The sequence below is a fragment of the Rhinolophus sinicus genome, linkage group LG05 (assembly GCF_036562045.2).
Source record: "Rhinolophus sinicus isolate RSC01 linkage group LG05, ASM3656204v1, whole genome shotgun sequence".
NCBI lineage: Eukaryota > Metazoa > Chordata > Mammalia > Chiroptera > Rhinolophidae > Rhinolophus > Rhinolophus sinicus.
Genome location: NC_133755.1, coordinates 148,641,877 through 148,659,931, shown reverse-complemented (window position 1 = coordinate 148,659,931; position 18,055 = coordinate 148,641,877). Strand labels below are relative to the sequence as shown.

Sequence of the window (18,055 nt, the reverse complement as noted above, 5' to 3'; positions counted from 1 at the left end):
CAAACATTCTATGTGAGTGACGTGTTTTACCCCCAGGTAAGACTAAACCCCCTGGGTTTGAACAAATAGGTTTGAACTGTAGACAGTGGAAAGTAGGTGTTCAATGAGTGCTTTCCAAATGAACTTCACATCGATCTGACACTGCAATCCACATCATCTGTAGATCCTGTCCGTATGGATAGGAAGCTTATGTCATCAAACTTGATAAAAGAGCTCTGTTGTCACATTAAGCATTGCCACATTAATTCCCTAGGTCAGCGATATGTCTGAACCCAGACCTTCCAAGTCATCCTGCCACGCTGACCCATGTCACATCAGATTTTTCATTGCTATCCTTTGACATTTGATTAAGGGTGCTAAAGAATTTAGTTAGATAAATTCCCCCAAATCCATCATAATTACAACAACTGAAACAAATACTAAAAAGCTGATCTTGTTTGTAATAATAAAATATTAGCATAATTACAGACATTGTCAAAGATGCTCACTAGCAGGAGTAGGTGAAGAAGAAAGGAATCAAGGATACATTAAAAATAGCAGAAAGAATTGCTCACCAAAGCTTGTTTACCCTGGAGAGTCAGCCTGAGATGCCAGAAGATCCCGGATCGTATTGACTAAGCTCTCTATGGGTATCTCAAAGAGATTGTAAAAAAAATGAACTAAGAAAAAAGCATGATTGAAAGTCTCATTTAATTCACCTAATATTTGGAAGGGTGGGCATCATTTATAGATGGTCATTTTTTTCACATTTTATGTATTAATTTTTAAAACAAAAATTGGATACATTTTAGGTATACAACATGATGGTGATATATATTACAGTCATAGATGTTCATTTTCAAATAAAAAAATCAGAAACAATTTTCGAAATGCGATCTATCTAGACCAGTTGTTGGTAATAGGACAAATAGTGAGAATGAATATACAAAAGCAATGAAGTAAAGGAGACAACACTGCGTGATCACTTTAGAACACATTTTAGAGCACAACTTCCTTACAACAATAAGCTCAGCCTGTGGTCCGTTGCAGACTCCTAGCCCTTTGCACCCTTCACTGTCTTCCTTCATCAATCTCCTCTTGCTCCCTTCTCAGTCCCCCCACCCCTGCTTCCGTGGACCTCCCAATGCTCTCTTCCTCTTCATCCTAGCCAAACCAGCTCTTGGAAAACATTCAATTCATTCATTCGCAGGAGTATGCTCTATGTGTGGTTCCCTACAAGGAAAACTCCAGACAGTCTTAGACCAAACAAGCAAATCCGTAACAGTGGCATTTCCACAAATTAGCTATGGAAAAAGGAGTGCTATTTAGGAAAGATGGGGCATTGACCTGAATTATCAGCATTTTATCTTCTGCCTATTTTTAAGATTGGTGGGGGTGTTGGAGTCAAACCTGTGTTCCCAGCATCCCAACTGCACAACACTGGGCAGATTTCCTAACCTCTTTGAGCCTCAGTAGCCCTAGTCCCTTTCACATAATGTTCCCTCAATAACTGAAGTATCCCTTTGTTTTCCATTGGCAGGGTAGGCAGGTTTATATAGTTTTCTTTCTATTAATTAAGTAGCTTTTAGCTGTCACCTCTTTCGCTCCTCTTACCTTAAACACACAAATCTGCTTCAATCAAACCCACCTAAATTTCCCAAACATTCATCAAAAATAGCCAGGAACTAATGAGGAAAGAAGTGATCAAAGCATATTCTAATTCATTTATAACTATTTAAAAGCCAATTGGATTTACTTTTAAGACTTATAGATTAGGTGTATCCATTGGAATAACCTCAAAACTAAGAATTTTCTGAGCTAGATGGAGAAAATGAACATATATATTTACTTGCACTAAAAAGTGTGAGCTGAAAGAAAAATCTAGTCAGTATGTATATGATAGCTGATAGCTCTTGTTTCTTTTGAATGAAGAGTGGTCTGGTTCAAGTTACCCTTGGGTTACCAGGCAATTGTCCCTGCAACTTTTAGTCTCAGAGGAGGCGACCCTTAAATTCCAAGCTATAGCCTAGAGTACTGAGGTTTCTCAGGAAACTTCAAAGCCTTGTATTTGGGGATCTGCAGGACAGTGACAATAGTCATACATTACATGGTGCAGAAAGAAGAGCTTTCTGGCATTTTCAGAAGCCCCAATTATGGTTGTGAAAATAATGAAAAACAAAACAAATGTTCTTTTTTGTGGCTTAACCTATTTGTGTGTGTCACTTTCTCCAGCAAATCCTTAATGGAGCATGGAAAGAAAGCAGAGATGCTTATCGTCTGTTAATTTGAATAGTTTTTGTATGTTAAGGTATTGTTAATTGCCAATATTAAAATTCAAAACCTGTTTCACAGTAAATTCTAAATCAGAAGTATTTCTGTAGTCTTAAAATGTCGTATTTCTTTAATGTATCTTTAATTTAAGATAAACTAGCCCAGTCATAGCAGAATATTTTCACTGATTTTTTTTTTTTTCTTTTTGGAAGGATTTGTTCAATTGAGGCCAAGCTGAATGGCCATTTTGCTGCTGTGTTTAGGCATGAGTTAAACTCTTTTGAACCTAAGAATCATCTTTCTTTTAATAATTTCTATAACTTCCCTCCCAGCTGTATCTGGGAAACATATGTTGAATCGTTCTCATCTCTATTTCTCATATACATAGTAGTAATTGTAACTGGAAATAGAATTCTTAGTCTTTTAAAAACTGCAATTTTAAAATATTATCTGCACTCTGGCACACTCTCTCCCTTTAATTTATTTTAGTGGTAATTTCCATTTTTAAAATAAAGGGTAGGGATGGAAACATATGATTCAACTCCTAATTCTAACTTTTCACAACACATTTTTAATGACCTGTGAAGTTCAGTAACTGAGTGAAGATTAATAACTGTGTTTTATGCATTTAAAATATATAAAAATATTTCAACAGGCTAATTTTTAAGACGGAGATGTAATGTTTTGCACAAGACACTCAAATATCTATCTGACCTTTTTCCTATTTTACAATTTAACGGAATTGATGCAAAGTCAAACTAATCAATGCCATTAAAGACAGTCCAAAGTAAAACAAAAAAATTGACAATCCATAGGTAACTTGGAGATACCTGAGAATTTTAGAGGTAGAAGGAACTTTAGGCATTAGCATATTAATAAACAAATAAACAAAGCAAACCTGATTTTAAAGATGAGGAAAAGAACAGATTGTTGGTATGATGGTTATCTCATTAATTTCAGAATTAAGTGCAGATATCAAGTTACTGAACATCTGGACCAGTACTTATTCCACAATAATGGTGGTTCCTAATTTTTTCAAGGATAAATTCACTTTTTAACGTAAGATCACTTGTGGACATGGTGGATGTAATTTGTAAAGGGAAAAGGCCCAGTCTCTGGGGTAGGCGAGTGAGAGAAAAAGGTAGACCTCTGCCAGGCCTTCATGTGCTTAGGGGAAGTTTTCTGATTGTAAAGTCTATTAGGGAAAGACATGTCCATATATTATTAACTTGAGCCCTGCTTAGAAGTCAGTCTGTGCTGTGTTCTCCTAAGGTTTTATGAAAAACAAACAAACAAAAAATCATTCACTCCTTTGATCAGCAAAGCTCTCTTACTTAGGAATAAGGGGATGGGGGGTGGGGGGTGGGAGATGAGGGTAAGGGGGATCGAATATATGGTGATGGAAGGAGAACTGACTCTGGGTGATGAACACACAATGGGATTTATAAATGATGTAATACAGAATTGTACACCTGAAATCTATGTAATTTTACTAACAATTGTCACCCCAATAAATTTAATAAAATTAAATTTAAAAAAAAAAAGGAATAGATTGTTAGCGTGGAGGAGGCTTGGTTAAATGAGAATCCCACTTTGGAATGATGAGATTCAGACAATAACAGTTACTTGTTGTTACAATTTAAAAGTTGTATTCATCGCATAACTGCCAGAATATAACAATCATAGCATGTATTGATTGATTTATATGTAGGGAGAAGGATTTTAGCCTAGATTCCAGGGAGGTAGGTCAAGATTGAAGCCACCTTGCCTGTGGAAGGTGGGTAGACACCTGAAACCTGGTGACAGGCTGGATACTAAGGAAAGAGCCAACCAGTAGGGAGACCTCTGTTAATGGGCATAATTAATGGCCTCTATTAGGAATGACGTTGAATATCCAATTCTAGGTTTCCCTTTTCTGCACTATAATTCTATCATATTATCCTCACGTTTTTGGTAATGTTTACTATGCACCACAACCATTTAAGTGATATCGCTGTTTCAGGCAACAAAGGGAAGACTCTGAGGACAATCTTAAGGTGATGTAGACTAGAGAGAGCTGTAGCAGCAGCAAAAAGCTTTAGGAGACAGCTGGAAATGTTGAGCAAGAGACCAGAGCATCATACCAGACCAAGTGGCATGTAGTACTCAGGAAAAATTCATTCTGAGGATTCTCAGAAACACTAAGTGTGGGAAAAACAAAACAAAACATTGTGTTCCCTGTCATATGAGAGCTATAAGTACAATTATTGAGGTTTAATGGCAAGATGATCCCACAAAGTTGAAGAACCTAGATTTTTTTAGATATCTGTTGATTAAAACCCACAAAACAAATAAAAAATTACTATGAAATAAGTACTTTAAAGAAACTAATTCTCCTTTGTATAATAATGATCTATATACATTTGAAAACCAGTAGTATATATGGTATGTGACATTATTTAGACACAGATAAATGGCTTTATGGACACCTTTAAGAATTCTACAGAATCTAAGGAGACCAGAATCCCCATGTTGGCAAATACTGGACTACATCCTAAATCATGGCCCTAGTGGCCAGCACCCTGCCCCTGTAACAACCATGACTTTAATCTCCAACATATAAGCCGTCCTCCACCTCTTTCTAATTCTAACCTTCGTCCATTTAGAGTTATAGACTATTCAAACTAAAAAAAAAAAAGAAAAGAAAAAAAGAAATTGTTTAGCATTCATCTAATCTAACTCCCTCAGTTGGCTGTCAGATATTGAAAGGTTAGATAACTTTGATGGTCAATGTTCAGTAGACAGTTCCAGGGCACGGGTGCGAGGGGTGGGAGTCTCAGCAATATATCTGGAAAATAGAATGCAAAAATCTCTCAACTAGATTACATCCCACAGTCCAATCATTAGTTCAGTCCAGCATCTTGGGAGCCAATTTTGAGCATTGACAGCCTACTTCCACTTTAGAGCTTGGGCTGAGACCTTAGTGACATCCTTTCCTAGGCCTTATCCAAGCCTCATTTGTGAGACTATGACAGTCACATGGCAGAGAATCATCCCTGAAAGGAAACAAATGAAATTTCAATACTGAAAATTCTAAATTATTTTCGGCAAGGCTGGGATCAAAAAGTTTCATTTAATTAGCAATAAAGATGTGACATTTAAAAATAAATTATAACACATTTCCATCCTTCATTGGTACACTGAATGATGACATATTTATTGTTCTTTTATAGTTGCCATTTCCAAGTTTCAATTGCTTTGGTTTAATTGGTTTAATTAAAAAAAATGTCAATTCAATAATTACCCCTATGCTGTTGAAATTAGCTTCACTTATTGAGCAAAACAAAACTGACTTCAGGAAAGGAAAAATAATTACAATATAATACCAGAAGAAGTACTGTATCATTGAGGTATTAAAAAACAATATTGTATAGGTCTAAAACTCAGTTTATTTTATAGGAATAAAAGAAAATGTTCATTTTTCAGTTCTAAACAGAAATATACCAAATAAATCATCAGATATAAATTAGTTAATCCAGAATCACTTTCATTCATTTATAATTCTATTATTCACTTGGAAAGTATTGAGTACCAATTACATGCATGGCAAAACAGTTATATGGCTGCTTTTATGGAATCTAATAGGTGAGAAAAAACATAGCCCACGTAAATCTACGTATAAATACAAACTATGGTAAATCTTAAATGAAAACTTTTAAGGTGTTATGTGAGTGTGCCTGAACTTGAATCATTCACAATATAAGCTGAGATATGAAAGAGCAAAAGGAGCTAGCTGGTATGAGACAGAAACGAATATTTCATACAGAGGAGAAGAGCACAGGACATTTCAAGAACTGAAGGAAAGCCAGTGTGGCCAGAGCACAGAGAAGCAGAAAATGGTGCAAGATGAAGAGGGTCAGCTGCAGGATATATCATTGAGGCGTGTTGAGGATTTGGTCTATCCCAACAGCAATGGGAAGACATTGCAGGTTTTCAATCTATATTGTGGTGATCAAAATTGAACTTTAAAAAGATCACTTTGGTTGCAGCAAATGGGATATATTTGGCAAAGAAGAAGACTAGATTCACGAGATGAGTTTAGAGGCTATGGCAGTATTCCAAGTGAGAGATAATGATGAATTAGAAGGTAGAATTTATGCCTTCAATTTAATATTCCATAAAGTCTAAAGTTATCTGTGTTCTACAAGTGACCTATTTTCACAGAATTAGATGTGTCAGAGCTAAAAGGAAAGCAGAGTGATATAATAGAAGGTATGGGTGCAGTAGAATGAAATACACCTGCTTAGAATTCTGGTCTGAACTTTTGGCTCCACTGCTTTTCAGCTAAGGGACCTTAGGCAAAGCATTAAGCTCTGAGAGCCTGAGCTTCCTTCCACACCTTTTGAGGGCCGATAATAGTAATACCTCCCGCAGTTGCAAAGATTAAGTATGACAGTGTGTGTGATATTCTCAGCATGTGGAAGGCCAGTTGATATTGAAGAACCCTGGGAGAGATCAGCTGGTCTCATCCCCTCGTGTCAGAGAGCTTCGTCTTCCTTTTGAGACCTGTTCCTCCTCCTGGGTTTTCTTTCTCAGTGTGTAGCATTATCATCCACCCAGTTGCACAAGTCAAACCCAGGAGGCATGCTTCTTCCTCACCCTGCATGACCATCAAGTCATATGAACGCTGAACTCTAAATAGCTCTTCCATTGGTAGACTGAGTGCGTGTTCACCTTCGTTCACTACCCCAGTTAAGGTCACCAGCCTTCCTAGGTTACATTACCCTCTTCGCTAATTATCCAACCTCAGTCGTGTTGCTCTCTGGTCCACTCTTTACATAGCAAAGCAAATCTCACTATCTCATCGCTTCGTTCACTGTCCTTATGCCAGGAAAACGTCACCCAGTTCCTCAGCCTAACAACATCATCTACACTCTGCTTACTTCTCAGGCACCGTCCCTTTTGATGCTCTTTCCTGCTCCTGTGATGCAGCAGTTAAAAGAAACTACTGCCCAGTGAGGACTTGTAACTCTCAGGCACACTTCCCCTCACTTCCAGGTTTGGGCCAATGCATGGATTCAGTACCTCCTGGCTGGAGTGCTCTCCTTCCAAAGCTTCTCTTCGCCAGGTCAACAACTACTCAAAACTGAGGCCTCAATTCAGACAGCACTTTGTCTGGGAGGCACTCTTCCTCCACCTACTGTATCCCAGTATACAGGTCAGCTTATGACACGAATTTTATTATTTGAATGAATTGAACAAGTAGTCAAATGAGGCCTAGAGAGTCTGACTGGATTTGCCAACAGTCACATAGGTTTGGAGTGATAGCATGAGAAGGGGACCCAGGTCTCCTGCCCCATGTTGCAGTATCTCTTTCTTTCCATCATGCTGACACCTGCCTTATAAACATCTATTGTATCAACTCTTCACTAAGTCTTAGAAACCTTCTCTTTGTGTAGTTTCAAAACGTTACAAATTTATACTGTGGGTTATGGCTTTGGCACCCAAAACAGACCAATGTCACTTCCTCACCAAAGCCTTCTTTGGCTCTCCTAAGAAGTGGCTCAAGTGCTCCTGCAGCATTTTCCATACTAGTCCCTTCCCCATGCTACTGTGAACTCTTCTGAAACTAGGATCAGGATAGATTCATCTAACATCTCTGGTACCCAGGATTGTTCTTGGGACAGAATAGTACTTAATATTTGTTGAACTTAATGGCACCCAGAGGTGAATAGTGTCCAAATAAGGACAACTAAAATAAGGACATAAGTGGCACCATGAAAAAAAAAAGATGCAAGAATAAGAAGATAGACAAAATGAGGCGTGCTCTGTCATTGAGAGTTATGGAGTTTCATAAAAGGGATGGTCAGCTCTGGCTAAGAAAAAGAATCAGAAAGGTAATATGGTGCCACTGGTGGAATAGGCTGCCTCTCCAGGTGAGTTCTGTTGGTTCGGTGATCATCCTGCTTCTTTTTATTCATGGCAGAGAACTGGAGTTGGAAAGGAAGAAGCTCTTCAGATAGCTGTTCAGACAGCTGAACAGTTAAGTAGGGAAGCTGACTCACAGACCACACTTTATGGTTCCACCTGCAAGGAAAGCACCAGCCTGCACTAGAGAAGCTGGTTTCACAGGGGTTGCAGGTTCCTAAATGGGCAGAATTAGAGCCAGTTGACTGTCATGGAAATAGAATTGAGCTAGAGGCTCAGATCTTGCCCTACGACCTTGGGCAAATCTGAGTCTCTGTTTCCTCTTTTTGAAGTAACAGATTTGAAAGACACAGTAGTCTCCAACAGTCCTTTCTTATTCAGAAATTCTGCAATTTATGGATTTACTTAAATCAAGACACAACCAAGGGTGAGGAATCTGGTTAATGCATGCAAATGCAGACATCCAAATGCATCCTTTTTACTCCTGTAACTTGATCTGGAATAGCTGAAGCACATACTCATCATGATTTCCCCTCATCCATATGTGGCAAGCACAGCCAAAAGCTTTATCAATAAAAAGTTAGAGATACAGCCAGGCTGTAAAGCAGTGGTTTGCAAATATCAAAATCAGCATGGCAACTTTTTGAAAACACAAGTTCCAGACCCTTGCTTCGTATCTGTCAAATCAGGATCAACGAAGTGGAAGCCCTAGGAATATATATTTTTTATAAAATCCCCATGTGATGCTGATAATAAGCTACTGCTGTTTGGGGATGATTTTTAAAGAGAAATTAGTGTTTCTCAAAGTGTAGCCTGTAGATTACTTTCATGTGAATTATCTAAGATGCTTGTTAAAACTATCTGGGAATGTGGCCAAGAATGTACATTTAAACAATCCTTTCAGTGATTTTATAAAAACCAACTTCATCCATAAAATAGCTTATTTATGCTGACAAATGAAATAAGTCATTATGTGAACAAAACTTAAAATGCATGATACAATATAGTAAAGAGAAAAAATTATGATTGCAGTATAGGTTTATTTCATTATTATTTACATTGTATTATGTCATCATTTTATTTCATCCCCATCATAAACCTGTTAACAGAGTAACCAAAATGCCTAGTAACATAAGCATATGCACCCTCATTTTACTGACAAATTGAAGCATTAGAGAGTTCAGGTAACTTGCTCCAAACCACAAGATTCATAAACAGATGCAGGGAACTAGAAACCAACGCCACATAGTTAAGAAGCAACCTATATTGCTACAGAGTGTGTAATTAAAAGGTCAGTACACATTCTAATTAAAGAATTTACTGAGATCTTATCTGATGAAGCTAATTAGAAATATTCACAATTCCTGTTGGTTGGTTTTATTAGCTACTAAACAAATGTTAATTTCATTATAATAACCACATATTAACCAAGACAAAATAACTATTGACTGCTAAGCAACAATGTTTCAGGGATTTCCTGGAATCACAAAATCATCTAAGTAGTCATCATTTCTAGTCAACAGCCTTCAAATACAAATATTTATAGTTGAGAAGCCTAGCCAGAACTATGCTGTCCAAGGTTTTATACATCTAGGAAGGAACCCACAGACTCTAGACTTCAGTTATCTAACTCTGCTTCCCTAACCTGTCTTTACATCATAGGCCCTAGATTATGGTATGCTCTTCAGCTCAATATGCTGACTCTTTGCTTTAGTCCTAGAATTGCACTACCTTAGACTTGAAATGTCATTGGTTCTTCTCAATTCATCTAATAAAATGTCTGTTTGTGAAAAGATATGCTAGTCATGATCTCTTGCTAAATTGAAACAGGAAGGGTCTCCCAGATTCCCCATTACTGAGTTGGGATTTAGCACAATAACAGGCATTTCATAAATATGATGAAACGGAATGTACCTTAGTTATTATGAGACCCAGCTTTATTAAAAAAAGAAAAAAATCACTAAAAGTGTTAATGGAAAATACAAAGTTGTCCAAAGCCATTTAGCTTTTAACAGAATATAAATTCTTCCCTTTCCTGTGTTCACATCTCACCCTTTTCCTTTTCCTTCCCATGGATATTACAGACTTTCTAAAATATGTGGAAACACAGATATTTTCACAAAGAGGAATAAGTAACGAAAATGACATCAAGAAAAATAAATTGCCAAAAAATAAATCAAATCTTCACTAGCTAAGTATACGAAGGTTTTCTGATTGAAGTTTGATTTCTTTGTTTTTTTTGTGTGCTTTTGTTTTTTGAGGGGTGATTTTATGTGTTTTTCTGTCATTCAAATTATGCATGCCAACTGAGATTGTATAGCTTAGCTATATCCTGTCAAGTGTTTTACTGAAAGAGTCATTTCTTCCACAAAATCAATATCTAATTTCCTAAACAAAGAAGAAAAGTATACTTACAAATCCCTGATTGAAAACGTTGTTATTTCTAAGACAGGTTTAAGAAGAAACTCGGATAAACTTTCTTTCCTGTAAATTAAAAAAATATATAGATGTATGAAGAATCAGAAAAGGTAAAAATTTAGTTAGGTTCTCAAACTTTAATCATTTTGTCTTTTTTGTTTGTTTGTTTGTTTGTTTTTGTTTTTCATTGAATTAAAACTAGTAAATTCCATGACTTCCATGACTTTCTTGGGAAAAGCAGAATCTCCAATTCTACAATACAATTTTATATTAAAAATCAAAAGGGGGCCGGGCCCACTGGCTCAGGTAGTTGGAGTGCCATGCTCCTAACGTCTTGCCTGTTCGATTCCCACATGGGCTGGGGGGGCTACACTCTCTACAGCTAAGACTGTGAACAACAGCTGGAGCTGGGCTGCCAGAAAAGCCTGAGGTCAGCGTGGGCTGTTGTGTGCTGCTGTGGGCTACTGTGTGCTTCCAGGAGCAGCGACTGACTGCCTCAGCCGGGGGGAAGCACAAGGCTCATAATACCAGCATGGGCCAGGGAGCTGTGTCCTACACAACTAGACTGAGAAACAATGGCCTGAACCGAAAGGGGGTAGGGGGTAGTCAAAAGGGCCTTACTTCAAACAACAGGTATTAGTGCCTGGGAATACCGACTACAAAATGCAGTGTATAATTACTTTATTAATGCTTTTAGAGAACAATGCCAAGTTGAGAAAGTCATCCCCTAAAAATGACTGACCATTACAGCAAACATTTGTAGGCACAGAAAAATGACTGTACAGAAATATTTGGCATGACTACACCTTTCAGAGGTTGTAGAAACATACCATACTTTTGGAATATAACTACGGAGAACTTTTGCATCTTTTACAACTTTCTTAAGTGCCCTAAGGCATTGTACGAATATTCTTAGCACCCACACACTGTATGATAGGAATCTAACTATCTTGCTCCTAGAAACATATAAACTATATACATATAATTCCTTTTCACAGAACAAGCCCTGTATCTCAGGGCTTCGTACGTGACACAAGAAGGGTGAAAAATACTAGGAGTATGAATAACATCAATATTCGCATTAGCCACTAGGAGAAATAGGGCACTTTGCAAATTCCCTCTAACACTACCCTGCCAATTATTCTTCATGGACTATTGCAACAACATCCTCAATGATTTTCTTGTACTCATTCTTGCTTCCTATAAATCCATTCTTTACACAGATTGCAGGTGGATTATTTTGAAGGATAGCTACTCATGACCATTCTATAATTAATCCTTCACTGCTTCCCCATCACCTACAGGATCAAGTCAAGCCCCTTCACAGGGCGCACAGTGCTAGTCCAGGAGCCGGCCCCAGTCTACCTCCCCTTCATTTTCCCCCTGTTGACCTGCATTAATCCTAAAGCTCTGCAGGCACAGCCAGCCAGTGGCAACCTTGTGCCTTGTTTATAGTGCCCCTGTGTCTGAGGATTTTTTTGTCCTCATTCCCCTCCCTTCCCCCTGGCTAACATCTATTCATCCAGTCAGGGTTAACTTGGGCACCCTTTTCCCAGAAGCCTTTTCTACCCCCACAGGCTACATATTCTTCCTCCTCTGGGCTCTAAAACACTCTGGTATGTCTCTATTATTGAAGTTATCACACATATTATAAATTTCTGATTAGTGCCTGCCTTCTCCCCCCTACCTCACATAATTTTTTTAAAGTCTTTTGAAGTCATGGACTGTGACTCATTCATCTTGCACAATGTTTTGCACATGGTAGGAGAAATGCAATAAATACCTGTTTGAATGTCGAGGTGTATGAGGTGTTTTTCAGATTCTGAGCTGTCTGAATGCACACATTATCATTTTGAAAGAATTTAAAATCAAAAGCAGGCATGTTTTTTAACTTCGTTCCTATACCCAGCTTCCCATACATTTTTTGCTGTTCCTCTCACTCTGTATCTAGAACTGTTTCCCTTCAATTGAATCCTATTTGTTCAGGCCGAATATAAGGAACTGAAAAGAGGAAGAGAAAAATAAATGGGGGGAAAAATGATCATATGGGAAGTAGTAGTAAAAATAAAATTTTATAAACTTCAAAGTTTATGGAATATAATGTAAATATGTACCCCTAAAAAAATAAGCTTAAGAAAATATACTTTTGTAGTCCTAATTTTTTCAAACATCAGTTATTGTCAATGATCTAGTCAAAACTGCAAAGAGGAGTCCAGTTTAAAGTCAATTAGATAAAACTAAACAGTGTTACTTGTGCCTTTAAAATGCATATTTAAAAAAATTCATTGAATAATTTCTGTTCAAGATGGTGAAGTAAACACTGTGCTTACCTCCTCTCAAGACCACATCAAAACTACCACTAAATTATAGCACAACCATCATTAAGCACTGCCTGAAAGTCTAGGTGAACTGAAGCCCTACAATTAATGACATACAGAAGAAACAACCTAGAGACTGGTAGGAGGGGCAGACTGATAGAAAGAGCTGGTCTGACACCCACATGTGACCATTAAAAATCAGGAGGAATATCTTAGCTGTGGAGGTCCCTCTCCCCACCCCCAAGGAGTGAGGGGTCACAGCCTCACACCAGGCTCCCCAGCCCAGGGTTTCAGTGCCAGGAGGAGAAGTCCTCATAACTTCTGGATGTGAAAACTAGTGGAGATTGTGGCTGAGACAAGGGAGGCTGCAGTCCCAGGTGCACCTTTTGAAGGGCCCACAACACATCGACTCACTCAATGATGGACTTACTCACTCTAATCTCTAGCACTGAGGCAGCAGCTCAAAAGACTGGGATACATGGGGAGGAACTGAGTTGTCTGGCTTGAGGGTGAGGACTGGAGGGGCACTTTTCTCCTAGATGGAGGAGCTGGTGGAAGCCGTTGTTTCTTTGTTGAGCCCTCCCCCTCCTGGTGGGCAGATGCAGGCAGCTGCCATATCTGAGTCTCCATCAAACTGGCTAACACCCTTCGTTTGCCCCACCCAGGTGATTCCCAGAGACCCCGCCCAACCAATTTTCAGGCACACCCAAGCAGCTTCCAGTAGATTTTCAGTACAAATGTCCTGTCTTGGCTTACGCTGCAGACTTTCCTAAAATCTTTCATAAGTTCAAAAATCCCAAACAAGCAGCATATGACTTTGGCATGTCCCATACCTCTTGCTGAACAGCCCTAAGCATGGCACTAGCCACAGTCAGTCTTAGCTCGTGGCTGGACATCTTGAAGTACCTCCAAGTCCAGCATGAGTGGTGGCCGTCTGGATTGCTTTGTGGGTCATGCCAGCTGGCTCCAAGAAGGGGACAAGTTGTGGCTGAACTTGGCCTGTGGTGGGGTCCTGCCAGAAAGCCCTAGGAACCAGCACCCCTGGAGCCCAGCTTCAGACTGAGCCAGAGTGTCAACCAGCCACCCCCAAAGATGACACACTCAAAGAGCAGACTAGGCAGGCACGAGAGCCCTGCTAAAGCAAATCCTGCTCCATTGGGTCAACCCCAGCACAACAGCAACTCCACTGTAGTCATAGCCAGTCCTCACAATCAGTCAGCCTGAGGGTGAATTCCTCCAACTGATGTGCAAACAGGTTCAACTATAACAAGAGAATACACATAACCTACACAAGGGACACACCTGGAGCATCTGGCTGAGGTAACCAGGGAGACTGTATCACTGGGCCTCACAGCACACCTAGGACATAAGTCTACTCTACTAAGACCAGGAGGCATAGCAGCCATATCTAATACATAGAAACAAATACAGGGAGGCAGCCAAAATGGGGAGACAAAGAAACATCTCAAATTAAAGAACAGAACAAAGCTCTGGAAAAATAACTAAACAAAATGAAGACAAGCAATCTACCAGACACAGAGTTCCAAACACTGCTTATAAGGATGCTCAGTGATCTCAGGGAGAACTTCAAGAAAGAGATAGGAAACATCAAAACAGAAAACACAGAAAAGAACCATCAGAAATAAAGAATACAATAACTGAAATGAAGAATACATTAGAGGGAATCAACAGTAAATTAGATGAAGCAGAGGATTGAATCAAAGATTTAGAAGATATAGTCGCAGAAAACACCCAAACAGAACAGCAAAAAGAAATAACCCTCCAAAAGTGAATATAGTTTAAGGGGCATCTGAGACAACATTAAGCATACCAACATTTGCATCATAGGGGTACCAGAAGGGGAAGAGAGTGAGCAAGGAACTGAAAACTTATTTGAAGAAATAATGATGAAAAAGTTTCCTAACCTGATGAAGGAAATAGACATACAAATCCAGGGAGCACAGAGATTCCCAAACAAGATGAACTCTAAAAGGCACATGCCAAGACACATAATAATTAAAATGCCAAAGGTTAAAGACAAAGAAAGAATCTTAAAAGCAGCAAGAGAAAAGCAGTTACTTACAAGGGAGCTCCAATAAGGCTGTCAGCTTATTTCTCAACAGAAACTTTGTAGGCCAGAAGTGACTGGCACACAATATTCAAAGTGATGAAAAGTAAGGACCTATAACCAAGATTACTCTACCCAGCAAAGCTATCATTTAGAATTGAAAGACAGACAAAGAGCTTCCCAGAGAAGAAATAGCTAAAGGAGTTCACCACCACCAAACCAGAATTACAAGGAATTTTAGAGGGACTTCTTCAAGATGAAAAAAATAAAATAAAATAAAAAATATGAATAATAAAATGGCAATAACTACATATCTATCAACAATTACTTTAAATGTAAATGGATTAAATTCTCCAATCAAAAGATAGGGTGGCTGAATGGATAAGAAAACAAGACGCTTACATATACTGCTTATAAGAGGCTCACTTCAGATTGATAGACTCACAGAGACTGAAAGTAAAGGGATACGAAAAGATACTTCATGAAAATGAAAAAAAAAAAAAAAGAAAACTGAAAAAAAAAAAAAGATGGCATAGCCATACTATACCAGACAAAATAGACTTTTAAAACAAAGGCTATAAAAAGAGACAATGAAGGACCCAGTAATCCCACTTCAGGGTAGTTATCCAAAGAAACCCAAAACGCTACTTTGAGGGGATGTGTGCATGTATATGTTCATTGCAGCATTATTTACAATGGCCAAGATGCAGAGGCAGCCGGGGTGACTGTCGATGGATGAATGGATAAAGAGGAGGTGGTACATATATACAATAGAATATTGCTCAGCCATGGAAGGGAATGGGTTCTTGCCATCTGTGGCAGCATGGATGGACCTGGAGAATGTTGTGCTGAGTGGAGTATGTCAGACAGAGAAAGACAGATGCAATGTGATTTTGCTTATATGTGGAATCTAAAGAACAAAATGAACAAACAAACAAAACAGAAATGAAGCCATAGATACAGAGAATATTTTAATGGTTGCCAGATGGGAGGGAGTTTTGAGGGTGGGTGAAAAAGGATAAAGAAGTACAAATTGGTTGTTACAAAGTAGTCATGGGAATGTAGGTTTTGGCATAAGGAATGTAGTCAATAATACTATAATAACTATGTGTGGTGTCAGATGGCTACTAAATTTATTGAGGTGATAGATGAGAGGAGGTTGGGGGGCAGGGTGAAAAAGATGAGGGCACTAAGAAGTAAAAATTGATGGTTTCAAAACTCATGTGGATAAAGTAAAGCACAGGGAATACAGTCAATAATATGGTGATAAATATGTATAATGTCAGGTGGGTACTAGAGTAGTCAGAGGACTCACTTCTTAAATTATATAAATGTCTATTATGCTGTACGCCTGAAATTAATATAAAATAATATTGAATGTCAACTGTAATTGAAAAATTTAAAAAGGGAGGAAAAAAAAGATGAAGGGGAACAAGAAGTTCAAATTCCAGGTATAAAATAAATAAGTCATGGGGATGTAATGTACAGCATAGGGAATACAGTGAATAATATTGTGATAGCGTGGTACCATGTCAGATGGTTGCGGGACTTCTGCTGATGATTTCTTTAGGTATATAAATGTTGAATAGTTATGGCATATACCTGAAACTAATATAACATTGTATGTTATATATATGTTTAAAAAATCTTTAAAAAGTAAAAAAAAATAATAAGTCCCTTTAATTTGTATACCTCTTCCATGATGAAATTTGTGTTCTTATTTTAGGAATTTCTACCTATCTCTGTTCATTGCAATAGAATCAAAAAACAAAAAAGAAATAGAAAAAGAGTAACTGTTATTTTTCCCTCTCCACTTCTTTGAAGCTTATGTTACATCCAAATATACTTATGCAATAAACTTTAAAAATAATATTCCATACATATTTTTGGTTACTCACACACATCAAAACTCAGATTTACAGGGGATATACTAAACCCCAATACACAAAAGACTAAAAGATAGAGAGTCTATTCATCCTTTAAGTTATCAGTTATCAAAAATTTTGCTAACAAAAGAGAAGTAATTCCTATAAAGCTTTCAAAAACCAGTGGCATGCCCCTAACAACAAAAAAATGTTTTGAGCACATTTCTCCATGAATATTTGTTTTTATAAATTTAAGTATATTAACGTACTTATAACTACTTATATTATCAATTATAATATAATTTATATGTTATATCATAATTATCATTAATGTTAAATACATTAACAGAAATGTAAAATAAAATAAATATAGCTAAGTGCTCTACTATGTCCTTCCTGGACTTTAGCATAGGATGCAGAATTTGAAAGACGTTGCTACTACATGAGGTCTAATTCTCTGTCCATTAGCTCTCTTGGAACTGCAATTAAATCTAGAGAAATCCTGGTGATATATATGACAGCTAAGAGATATCAAAGGCAAAAACATCAGTGGTCTCACCAAAGGGTGCTGCATGCCTTGCAAGAGAAGCAGATCAAGGTGGGGATGGATCATAAAAAATCCATCCCTTTTAGGAATACATGTACTTTCAGAGTTGTGAATTAACAGAGATCTTGAAAATTTCTAGTCCAGTGATTTTCAAGCTATTTTTTTCAGCTGAAGAATTTTTTTTTTTTTTTTCCAGAATAAACTCTTTAGCAGATGGTCAACACACAAGATGGATATAAGCAGAACTGCTCTGGCTAATGCAGTTTCAGGGTCTGAGGCTCTACCCATTCTTCTCTTCTTCCTCCACTTCTCCTCCTCAAGGGGTGTAGCCCGAAAACCCATGACCAATTGTCATTTTGGAGGTGAGGGTGACAGAACAGGAGCAGCCATGTCAAGCTCATGTACTAAAGTAGCTAAAATTAGTCATCCTGGGCACTTGCCCATCTTTCCTTTTGATGCCCCCACCTTGTTTTCATGGACTGGCTTCCTTGTATATCCCGATCTGATCTCAGTTGTAAATGGAAATAGTTAAACTATGATCTGATAGGATTTAAGGTAATGTTTGCCTCTAGGATTTGGTAAATTAATAAATACTTATTTTCTCATTTAATGTACATATTTTCTAAAACTTGAAAGGTTTAATGACTCAAGCAGCCAGCCACATCAATATATAAATAATCTG

General features: G+C 37.9%; 1 protein-coding gene across 7 annotated transcripts in view; it reads right to left on the bottom strand.

Moving 5' to 3' along the window:
* The window catches only part of PKIB (cAMP-dependent protein kinase inhibitor beta), a 98,181-nt gene that overhangs the window by 25,537 nt on the left and 54,589 nt on the right, over positions 1 to 18,055 (bottom strand). For 4 of the 7 annotated variants that reach the window (XM_019740964.2, XM_019740965.2, XM_074333508.1 and 1 more), the window contains one exon: positions 10,573 to 10,641. The exons of the other annotated variants lie outside the window; for them this stretch is intronic. The gene's annotated coding sequence lies outside the window, so the exon portion shown is untranslated. The remainder of the gene's footprint in view (positions 1 to 10,572; positions 10,642 to 18,055) is intronic. 7 annotated transcript variants of the gene reach the window in all.